Source organism: Grampus griseus, assembly GCF_964374135.1.
Source record: "Grampus griseus genome assembly, chromosome: 7".
Classification (NCBI taxonomy): domain Eukaryota; kingdom Metazoa; phylum Chordata; class Mammalia; order Artiodactyla; family Delphinidae; genus Grampus; species Grampus griseus.
Genome location: NC_139001.1, coordinates 64129704 through 64142284, shown reverse-complemented (window position 1 = coordinate 64142284; position 12581 = coordinate 64129704). Strand labels below are relative to the sequence as shown.

Below are 12581 nucleotides of genomic sequence, written 5' to 3'. Positions count from 1 at the left end.
TCCTTGCTTCCACCTTACTTCTTAGTGTCTCTTCTCTCCACTGTAACAAACAGAGCAGTCCTGTTGAACATCATGAGATGGTGTAAATCCTTTGCTCAAAGCCCTTCAGTGGCTCCCAGTATTACTTAGAGTAAAAGCTAAAGACTGGAGAATGGTCTGCAAGGCACCACCTCTCTGGTTTCATCTCCTATTGTTCTCCCCCTTGTGCACCCCATCCCAGCTACCTTGGCCTCCTCAGTGCTCTGAGAACACACCAGCTCTATCTCAGAAATTTTGTGCCTGCTGTTCCTTTGCCTGTGATGCTCTTCCAAGGATATATACATGCATCTCTCCCTCATCTCCTTAAGTCTGCTTTAATGTCACCTCTTCAATGAGGCCTCCTCTGACTATCTAAATTTGCTATCTCACCCCCATCCCCACTCCACTGCTTTTCTCCTTCTTCTCTTTATGTATTGTCATGACATGTATCTGTGAGTCTGTTTCTGTTTTATTATATACATTCCTTTGTTTTATTTTTTAGATTCCACATATAAGTGATTACATAGAGTATTTGTCTTTCTCTGTCTGACTTATTTCACTAAGCATACTATCCTCTAAGTCTATCCACATTATTGCAAATGGCAGAATTTCGTTCTTTTTTATGGCTGAGTAATATTCCATTGTATGTACTTATAGGATGTGGTCTTTTTAAAATCCCTATTGCGTGAACATACAAAGCAATTAGTTGTGGAAAGGATTAATTTACAAGTCAAAGAATTTCTTATTATGAAATATGAAATTTATTAACTGTTTTTTAAATCATCCTGATTTTGAAGTGGATATAAATTTTGTGGGGAACTGTCAATGATTAGATTATTATAATTTGCCTTGAGTCAAGTTGAGGAAAAAGGGATGGATCTATAATTTGTTTTAACTATTTTAGTTTTTGAAAAACACATTATGAGGATGAGCAACAATATTTCATCTAGGAAATAAATATACATATTATAATCAAAAGATTTTTTTAAACATCAAGTTAGATAGTAATTCAAGGGATTTTCTGTCAGTATTTCCAAGTTTTAATTTACATTGTGTGTATTAATCAAGGTTCTTCAGAGAAACAGAACCAACAGGGCGTGTACATATGTATATGTCCCCCCATAGTGATATTTATATTTACATTTATAAAGAGATTTATCTTAGGAATTGGCTCACGCAATTATGGAGGCTGCGAAATCTCAAGAGCTGCAGTCAGCAACTGGAAACCCAGGAGAACCAATGGTACATCTTCCAGTTAGAAAGCCAGCAGGCTGAAAACAAAAGAAAAATCAGTATCACACAATGGAATATTAGTCAGCCATAATAAAGAACAAAATAATGCCATTGCAGCAACATGGATGGGCCTAGAGATTGTCGTACTGAGTGAAGTAAATCAGACACAGAAAGACAAATATCATATGATATCGCTTATATGTGGAATCTAAAAATAGGGTACAAATGAACTTATTTGCAAAACAGAAGTAGAGTCATGGATATAGAAAACAAACTTATAGTTATCAGGGGGTAAGGGGAGGAAGGATAAATTGGGAGATTGGGATTGACATATACACACTACTATATATAAAATAGATAACTAATAAGAACCTGCTGTATAGCACATGGAACTCTACTCAATAATGTGTAATGGCCTATATGGGGAAATAATCTAAAAAAATAAAAGTGTATATATGTATAACTGATTCACTTTGCTGTACACCTGAAACTAACACAACATTGTAAATCAACTATACTCCAATAAAAATTTTTTAAAAAAGAAAAGAAAAACAGAGTACTAAAAATGAAGAAAAAAGAAAATCAGTTTCAGTTCGAATCCAAAAGCAGGAAAAGATAAAGATCAATGTATCAGCTATAGTCAGGCAGGAGGAATTCCCTGCTACTTGAGAGACAGCCAGACTTTTTGTTTCATTCAGGCCTTCAGCTGATTGGATGAGGCCCACCCACATTAGGGAGGGCAATCTGCTTTACTCAGTCTGCAGATTCATTGTTATTCTCATCCAAAAACACCATCACAGACACACCCACAATGTTTTACTAAATATCTGAGCACACTGTAGTCCAGTCAATTTGACATATAAAATGTACCATCACAGTGTGTTCCAAATTTCCTAAGTATTAAAGATTTTTTCTAATAATGATTCTAGAATAAAACTATATATCTTCATTGTCTTCAAAAGGAAAGGTAATACATAGTTTTTTTTTTATTGAAGTATAGTTGATTTACAGTGTTGTGTTAGTTTCTGCTGTACAGCAAAGTGATTCAGTTATACATATATATATTCTTTTTCATATCCTTTTCCACTGTGGTTTATTACAGGATATTGAATATAGTTCCCTGTGCTATACAGTAGTACCTTGTCATTTATTTTATATGTAGTAGTTTAATATACTGTTTATTATGTGAGAGAAATGATGAATATTTCAAAAACTATCTGAGATAATGTCAGAAACTTATATTTTTTAAAATCTCTGTTTTTCTATTGAAACCTTCCATTTAAAGAAGATTGCAAATTCTGAAATACAACTTTAAGAGTGTATTTCTATTTCATTGTGAAAGCAGTATAAATGTAACATTTCTTATGGAGGGGAGCTTCTTTGTTACTAACTTTCATTTCATGTTTTATACAATAATCAAAAGAAAATGAAACAGACTTCAGAACTACTTTTTTAGAGTAGTGACAGTGAAATATGTGAATAATTACAATGGCCCCAAAAAAATATTTTCCCACAACTTTGATTTTCTCAGAACTACACAAAGCTCAACTTCATCTATGAGCATATTATCTTCAGTGTTTATTCTGTTTGTTCAGTTGATAGAGGTTTTTTTCATGAAATGCCTTGATCGTAGAGTCACTATAAGCTCAGTTAACTTTGCAGAGAAAACTAGGTGCTCATTTTCTTCTCTGTATTGCCCAGTAACATACTCAAACAAACATTATAGTGGGGAGAAGAGAGCCCATGACTCGACACTGAAGAGTTCACGTATATGGAGTGGTATTCAAAATACTTAACAAATGGTAAGACATAAGTACCAATCAATAAGAACACAAGACATAAATGTCACTAAATGGAACCTGCCTAAAGTTCTCAGTGGAATTTTGGAAACTATTGTCACATAAGAAAGCAATGATGTTTACTGACTTAATCATGCCTGTACAGATGTTACACTTTGTTTGGTATGTTGTCCCATTTTTGCATTTCAAACTCTAATTTATAGGTCCTAAAGCTTTCTGAGGATGTAATAGTTTGAGTATGATGCTGGCATTGTTATCATGGAAATTGGGACTTTATGAAAATATCCCATACTAAATAATACATCTGAAAATTAAATTTCTCAGAAAGCTTCATTAAAGCATCAATAGATTTTATTGAGAATGGGTCAGGAGAGAGAGAGAGAGAGAGAGAGAGAGAGAGAGTGAGTGTGTGTGTGTGTGTGTGTGTTTGGGGCGGAGTGTCTAATAAGGGTACACACGGAAAAAGCACAGCCCTCAGAAACAGAACAACTAGGAAGTGGGAAATATATATACATGAAGAATTAGAAAATTAGATCAAATATGGTGGTTCCTAAGAAGAGGCATAGGAGAATGTTATAGAGGATTGAGGGGAGAAGATCCCTTTGTACTAAGAGACCTCAGAGAAGGCTTCATGGAGAAGGTGGTGGCATAGAATATGAGAGAACAACAGGGAAAATGAATGATCGATTTGGGATCATCTCATTGTAAGTCATAAATGGTAAACTAAGGCACCTTGCTTGTTAATGTGGGGTATAAAGAAAGTTGAAAGACAGAAAGAGTGCTCTCCCAGGTAGAAAATAATTACATATTGATATAAGAGAAGATAACGTTTATAAAAGATCGAGGTGATGCTTGTTGGAATCAGTCATCTTCTGAAAGAGTAAGTGCTGTTATCAGATTACATTTTTTTCTTTTTTTAAATATTAACACACACTTCTTTTTATTATATTAAAATCAGGCAATGGTCTGACAATAAAAAGTCTACTTATGGAATACTGTTATGTTAAACTTTACTTACAGGATGTTAAATCCTTAGAGCTAAGGTTTTCCCCAGAAAAAGATTAATGGAAACATCAGGTGCTTTGCAGACTTGATAGTTGCTGCTTTAAAAGGTGGTTTTACACCACAAACATTAAATTTAAAAAAAAAAAAAAACTTAGAACACAATGAATTGCTCTTATTTCGGTATGCGTCCAACATCTCAGCATTTAGTGGTCCTGAACAGAAAAGTGGAAAACGCAGCCACTGGCCAGGAATTCCAGGGATCTGCCGTGCACGCCAAGTTCTTTCTTATCCCTGCTGAGGACTCAGAGAAGCAGCAGCACTGAAACCAAAGTATGCACTGAGTTCAAGGTTCTTTATGTTCCAGTTGTCAGATTCCAAACTAGACCCAAATGGATTGCAAGGATGACCAAATGAGAGCCCTGTTTAAAACGTCTTCAATTTTTGAAAGCAAAAGCAATTACAGGAAAAGAAAACGATTCATTCAGAGGAATCGTGTGTGCTTACCAGTGTCTTCTGTGGCCTTTCTCCAAGTTTAACGACCAAGGACTTTGAGAGCTGGCAGGTCTGAGTGACCTTGGTGACTGTTCTTTTCACCTTATCAAAACCTGAGCTAGGGCTTCCCTGGTGGCGCAGTGGTTGAGAGTCCGCCTGCCGATGCAGGGGACGTGGGTTCGTGCCCCGGTCCGGGAAGATCCCGCATGCCGTGGAGCGGCTGGGCCCGTGAGCCATGGCCGCTGAGCGCGTCTGGAGCCTGTGCACCACGACGGGAGAGGCCACAACAGTGAGAGGCCCACGTACCGCAAAAAAAAAAAAAAAAAAAAAACCTGAGCTAAAAAAAGTATTAGCTGATGATGACAGCAGAGGGTGGCAGGGCTGAGAACCCAATATTCATTTCCCAGGCTGGTGGAGAGTAAATAAGTGTGGTTCCAAAACTAAATGAGGGAGGTCAGAGATGCTCTCCAACCTTCCCTTATGGCCAAAGCAAGGAAGTGTCCTGGAAGGTGTTGGGTGGTGATGGTGCAAAAAGGGACTTGAGTAGGAAGAAGGAAAAAGCAGCACCCCTCGATTAAGGTGAGGGGAGAAGATATGGGGAAATCCCTGAATTCCTTACCAAAGGCCAATTTCAGAGGGGAGCCGAGGGGGTTACAATCTATGCTTCGGCCAAGGGTGGTAGTGGAGACTGGGAAGAGGATGATGGCTTGGAAGGGAGGCAGCATTTAAGAGTTAAAGAAAGAAACCAGGGGTGCAGACAAATCACCCCCCACACACCCAGGAGTAGTCCCACAGGCTGTGACCTGAAACCTTCACATCTACTCTAAGAAGCCACCCCCAGCTGGAGGGCTGTTGCAGGAAGGGAGGAGGCAGGGGGAGGGGAAGGGGGAGAAGGCAGAGACCCCAGGCCATGTAATCAGCAGCAAGGTGATTGCGTGGTGTGTCTTTTGACAGTTGAGTTAGATGTGCCCCGCCGGTTATGATGGGAATCGATTTAAATACACTTTCTTGATCCCAGAAGTTCAGCTATGTGGACAGTGGTTACACTTGACAGGATGATTTGTTATTGCACAACTTATATATTTCAAATGGAAATAGTATCAGAAAATCAGTATCATTTACAGTATCTTACGATAAACTGCCTTTGAATGGGAGTTTCCTTTCCAGTACTTTGAGGTCTACAAGACGTATCTAGAAATTTTACTACTGTGGAAGATGAAGACGACTGCTTAAGTTGAATGGGGGCTAAGGCGGGGCCTGTGGTTTTTCTTTTTGATTAATTGCTGTAACACTGTCCTTCAGGAGGCTGAGGGAGTTTCATATTTTCTTTAGACATCATTAGGCGCCGAAGCTCTTGCAGGACAACTTTGATGCTATATGAGTTCTGCCATTCTGCTAGCACTGACATGGCTCTTGGGTCCACCACTCCATTAGAACTATTAACTCCATTCATATTAATTTTTGTTACAACTCTTACAAAGGGGGGTGCTTCTGGGTATTTAAGTCCACATTCTATTTTAAGGCTGTGTATTCAGTTTTCATAAACAGTTCTTGGAGGCCCAATTATCATCCCTGTCCATCTTGTGGACAAGTGTCACGTCTTTGTCATCTTCTAGACCCCAGCTAACTGTGCCATCTCCTATTCCTTTCTGGCCTACTTCGATTTCTTCCAACAGTGGGCAATTGCGAGGGACTTTTACTCCCTAGCCCGTGGTGGCTACCATCTTGCGTCGCTGTCGCTCAAAGGCCGGCCCCTTCTTCACCCCCAGATTACGTTCTTTAGTTCTTCCCACTGACTCCCAGTAAGCCCAACACTGAGAGATACACATGAACAAGATTAGCACCTTGCACAATACCTTGCTCAGGGTGAATAAATATTTTTCAAATACCTATTTTAAGATTAAGACCAAAATCCTTATATTAAGAGCTCAAAAAGGGTCTAATAAATACCTTTCTTTCAAGATACCTAATTGCCTAATTAGTATTCTTAAAAGTCACAAGAATTATCTATTTCAGAATTGTTTCATTAGATATTTGGGTTGTAATTAGAATATAGTTAGATATTATGATCTAGTTAGTTATCTAGAAAAGCCTTTGGGGTGAATCATTTTTTTTTAACATCTTTATTGGAGTATAATTGCTTTACAATGTTGTGTTAGTCCCTGCTGTATAACAAAGTGAATCAGCTATATGTATATGTATATCCCCATATCTCCTCTCTCTTGCATCTCCCTCCCACCCTCCCTATCCCACCCCTCTAGGTGGTCACAAAGCACCGAGCTGATCTCCCTGTGCTATGCGGCTGCTTCCCAGTAGCTATCTATTTTACATTTGATAGTGTATATATGTCCATGCCACAAGGACCTCTGATTAATCAGAAAAATTGTTCCCCTCTTTATATTGCTAAAGAAAGATAAAACATAATGACTGATTATTATAACATTTACTTTTTGCCATTAATCCTAATAGTTAGATAAATTGGAAGTAGGGTATTAACTAGTTCTGAATTAAGCTTTGCTATTTTATTTATCCATGGAAATTATTGTTTTAATTAAAGATACAACCACAGTAAATAGCAATAAGTGGTCTCAAGACCTACGTAAACTACCAGTTACTAGGATTGCATATATATTAGATACAACTAACATTGGTATTAAAAGAGGAAGGCCTCTAGGACTGTGAATCAAATATTTTTACTTGTTATTAAGATGGTGCCTGCCAACAGGCTGCTCACAAATACCCATTAGAGTTATAAAGCAAGAATTTATCTTAGTTTATTAATGGAAAGTTAATGAGTAGAAAGCATGGCCTCTCTCTCTCCTTCTCCCTGCTTCCTATCCCATTATAAATCCACACCTTTTCTTCATTTTCTTTGGAAAAAAAATTTTAGGGTTCCAGTTTATCTTACGTAAGCAGAAGATAACACTTAGAAATGTACTTGTAACATAAAATGGCCAGTTAATAAGCATGGGGCCACGTCTGGACTAAAAAGCATTTTGATGCAGCCTCCAGAGAAGCTTTTGTCAAAGAATAGCAAACATATGAAGTAACCAAAGAGTCCATCCTGAGGTCAATTTGTTGAGAGGTCTATAGACCCAGGATGTCTCAAAGGAGTTGACAACATCCTGCTTTGGACATACATAAATAACATGCTGGCAAAAGCATTATTGATGAACTGGCACAATTTGATGAAAATAGCAGACCAAAGTGATGAAAGACCAAAGAAGAAAATTAAGATTTGCCTGTTTTTTAAAACATGGTAATTTTTTAAAAGAATTTATATTTTGACTCTTTTTAAAGGCTGGGCAGTTTGACCTGTAATGAATAGTCGCATATTTGTGATTATATGTCTACAATATGTATTAACAAATTATTAAAAACTGTTTGCCCCCAATACAAAAAAGGGAAAGTTGTAATATATCACTTCCTGAAATTACTTTTGACTGGGTGTCAAAACAAGCAGCTGGAATAGGACCTGATGCTGGAAGTGCATTTTCCCAAGTTGTAGACATACAATAACGTGTAGCATCCTGCCCAGGACTGTGGTCTGGACCTGCCAGATGAACCCCTCTGCACCTTAATGGCCCAGCCCTTGTGTTGAATGCACACAGTGGTCTTCTTGCCTTCGGAGTGCTTTATCACCCTCCATCATTTTCTACAACATGTGAATAAAAATGGCCTCTGTTCGGAAAAGTTAAAGTCAAACTTGATTCCCAATCCGCCATAGTATAAGAGAAACTGAGTGGTTTGAAAATACTTTTGTGTTACTTTGACACACTGGCTCTCAACCCTGTCATACTCCAAGCCCCATTTTTATAGCAAATATTTTATGAGACATCTTTATTTGCCTCAGAGAAATTCCAAGATAAACTACCTGCACAGACTATTTAAAGAAATAAATATAATGCTCTGCCTGTAATATAAGGGAAAAATACATAAATGCCCTGGAGTACAACTGCATTGGTGACATAATGAAGTAATCAGACACCTGCATCTATCCAGAGGTAGACTCACTGGAGACTCATAGTGAATGTGGCAGCTACAAAGGCTGACTGATATGGGCAAGTGTATTGGGAACTCAAATGCCTTGTGATGTTTGTTACTTTTCAAAATAGTGAACACTCCTGGCAAATTAAAAAAAAATTGAACAAAATACAGCATTTCCTCCATTCACACAGCACTTCCATTCCTGATAAATTCAGTATACACTAGAACCATACTAAAAATACTTTGTGTTTTACTCTGTGTAAAAAAGTTAGGTTACAGGCTTCTGTAATTATACCCAGGTGTTTTACCTTCATGCATATGTGAAAACCAGGTAGAATGGGGACTACTCTGTATATTGCAGAGTGTCTAGCATCCCTGGCCTCCACGTACTAAATGCCGGAGCACCCTCTCCATTTTTATGACAACCAAAACCATCTGCAGAGATTCACAAGGCACCCGCAAGGGGTGGTACCAATGCCACTGAGAGCTTTGCCTGGTTCTCAGCATGGCACGTGATCACTCATCACTTCTACCCTACCCCAGTCCTGTTAAAGTCTGAAGTATAGCAGTACTGTTAAAGCCTGAAGTATAGCAATACTGACTTCCTATCTATCAGAAAAATTCATACCAAGGGATTTTATAACCTTTGCTAAAAAAAATAAGGAATCACAAAATTATTTTAAAATTCAAGCCTGATCATGTTTCTTCCTTGATCAAAACTTGAGTGGATATTTATTTATTTATTTAATAGTTGATTTACAATGTTGTGTTAATTTCTGCAGTACAGCAAAATGACTCAGTTATACATATATATATATATATATACACACATATTCTTTTTCATATTCTTTTCCATTATGGTTCATCACAGCATGTTGAATATAGTTCCCTGTGCTATAGAGTAGGACCTTGTTGTTTATCCATCCTTGATCATTTTTTAAATTCAAATAGTTTTTAAGGAGCAGATCCTTTTATTCAAACAAAAATCTTACATGAAAACACAATATATAAAAGAGATAGAAGCAGTTCTGCTCTGCTTAGAACTAGGGAGGGGACCTGGCACCTTACCCACCCAGGCCTCTCCTTAACAGTGTCTGAGGCAATCCCACAAAACCTTTCATCTAGGGCTCTAAGGAACACTGTTTGGAAGGCACTGACTTAAAGGATACAGGCTACCAGGCTCTAGCCCCAGAACCCCTCCCTCACAGTTGACGCTCACACTATAGCATCCAGCCATACCTACTAGGGGCCATTTACCTCCAAATGTCTGCTGCCCTTTACCTTTGTTTTCACTGCTTCTTCTCCCCTGAACTCATCTTAATCACCAAGCCTACCCATGTTTTATCAGCTCTCTGGGATGTTTTCCTTCACATCGCTAGGTAGTCAGGCTCTTTATTCTCTGTGTTTCCATCTGTTCTGCCATCCATCATGGGTCTAATAATGACAGCTGGCATTGGTTGATTGCTTGCAAAGTACCAGGGCATTTTATAACCTCTTTCTTGTTTTAACACGTCTTCCTCATAATAATGCAATGATACAGGTACTAACGGTGTCCCCATTTTATAGATGAGGAAACTGAGGCCCAGAAAAGCTAAACAACTTTCCCAAGGTTGTTTGTAACTTGGAAGTGCAGGAACCACAATCTGAATTTAGGTAACCTATGTGATCTGATTATCATGCCTTTTTTCCCACTGTCGTCTTCTACACTGGGAGTTCCTTGAAACATCAGTCACATCTTACTCATCTTCCTGTACCCAGCACTCAATAAGCCTCAAAAAATGCTATTAAATAATCAGAATGAGTGCTTCCTTCATAGACTCAGCCCAGTGAGATACTTTAACTCAAAAATTCATAAAATGTTTATTGGCCTTCTTATAATGATTTCTCCTTTTCCCGCTTTCATTACTTTATTAAAAGCTGATAAAACTAACAATGTTAGATCACAGTGCAGCAAGCAGTGTGCAGCTCAGATGGTCATAGAAATTGAAAATATTTAAAAGAAAATTCAGTTAATAGATTTATAATTGTTTTCTGAACACACTTCCAGTTAATATATTAAATGTGCTTATTCAATAGGGAATCTGTTTCATGTAATACATAGTTTTCGTGTTGCTATATTAAATAGGTGTGTTTCCTGTACTAAAATAAGGAATAAATATATTTCTTTTCAGGGGGGGCTTTATATCTTTTTTTTATTTTTTAAATTGAGATATAATTGACATATTATATTAGTTTCAGATGTACAACATAATGGTTCAATATTATGTGTTGTAAAATGATCGCCACAATAAGTCTACTGAACGTCCATCACCACATACAGTTACAGTTTTTTTCCTGTGATGAGAACTTCTAAGATGTCCTCTCTTAGCAACTTTCAAATGTGCAACACCTTGTTGTTATCTATAGTCACCATGCTGTATATCACATCCCCGGGACTTAGTTATTTTAGAACTGGAAGTTTGTACCTTTTGATCACCTTAGTCCGTAATATCATAGGAGTATATTCATAGGAGTGAATATATTTCTATTTCAACTTTTCCAAAGACTCAGTTTTATTTTTATTAATTATATGTAATTTCAAACCTTTCTAACCTTTATCATACCTATTCTTTTACTCACCCACTTACGCAGTTACATTTCTTTTTCCCCGGCATATCTTCTTAATTCAGGCCTTTTGTAGAACTCTCTAAGAATTCTCCAGATCTTGAGATTCCAGAGCTTCCAGTAATTAAGACTGTGGGTCTCAGAATCTGTCAGCCTTGGCTCTGCCTTTTACTAGCTGGAGGACACTGAGCAAAGTTACTCATCATCTCTGAGCGTCAGCTTTCTCATCGGTAAAACTGGATTATACTTGTTCCTGTCTCAATGTCTTTAAAATGCTTACCTCAATGAGTGGCTCATACTACGTGCTCAGTAAATGTTAGTTATTTGTAACTTTCATGTTTATCTTGGGGGAAGAGGCTGCTTTTTTAAAATAAGTGTCTCAGCTTTCTCTTAGACTGAGTACCCGTTGTTACTTCCCTTCTGGCAAATAGCATAGACTTCATTTTTAGCTCCCCTGTATTGATAGAATGTGTTATCTGATATTGGTCTTGCTAACTCATAAACATATGAGTCCTTTCTACTTAATAAACCATGTTAGTGCCTAAATTACTTTTTTTTTTTTTTAACTGCTCTTTGGTGAAACCTTGGAGCCTGGCATTCTCTAAATGCTAATTGCTTTCTTTTCTCACTCTGGTAATTCATCCCAAACACATACTTTTGATTAAGGATTAGTTCTATATAAATATTTTGTGAATGAAAAATATCACATACAAAGTTAAACCTTTGTTCTGAATGTAGGGAAGATTTATAAATACACATCACATTAGAGTTGCCATATTGTCAAAAACCCAGGAAGAGGACGTTTTTGTTTCTCCAGTTCAGTAGGCTGATATGTAAAAAGTCATTCACAAGTCAGTCTGTTTAGATGTTTTGTGTTAAAATCCAGAATGGGAATAAAGATTTAATCTCTCTCTCTCTCTCTCTCTCTCTCTCTCTCTCTCTCTCTCTCTCTCTCTCACACACACACACACACACACACACACACACACACGCACACACACACGCGCACACACACAGAAGATAGTGCTTTGCCTGCCCTCGTAAGCACACATCAAAATCTGCTAGTGGTTTGCATGAGGCACAGGGGCAGGTGGACAGGCAACCTTTCTAATGACTAAATAACTAAATAACCGGGTTTCCAAAGCATTCAGATCCTGGATGAGGATTTTTTTAAGGGGATGGGGAATTAAACCTATCCCTCCGTATTTGTCCTATGTTATTATGTAGTTAAAATGTTTTTCCAATATCTTCTAAGTTCACAGATTCTGAAAGAGCTAGGTATTTAGGATTCATGTGGTTTTTAGTGAGTGAAATATATATCTCAAGAGATTCAGATTTGTCTCAGCCAAGGCCGCAGAAAATGCCAGGGGCAGAGCTAGAATGTGGACTTGGAGACATTTCTTACATCTTCCCTGATTCCTGATGCAGAATTTACTTTTTTTT

At 37.7% G+C, this 12581-nt stretch overlaps 1 pseudogene across 1 annotated transcript; it reads right to left on the bottom strand.

Annotated features, from left to right (window-relative positions):
* Positions 1–5808: 5808 nt before the first annotated feature.
* Positions 5809–6271, bottom strand: LOC309825288 (ubiquitin-conjugating enzyme E2 variant 1-like; annotated as a pseudogene). The gene is made up of 2 exons: positions 6094–6271; positions 5809–5967 (listed from the first exon to the last, which is right to left on the bottom strand). The product of its transcript is annotated as a ubiquitin-conjugating enzyme E2 variant 1-like (transcript).
* Between the last annotated feature and the right edge of the window lie 6310 nt (positions 6272–12581).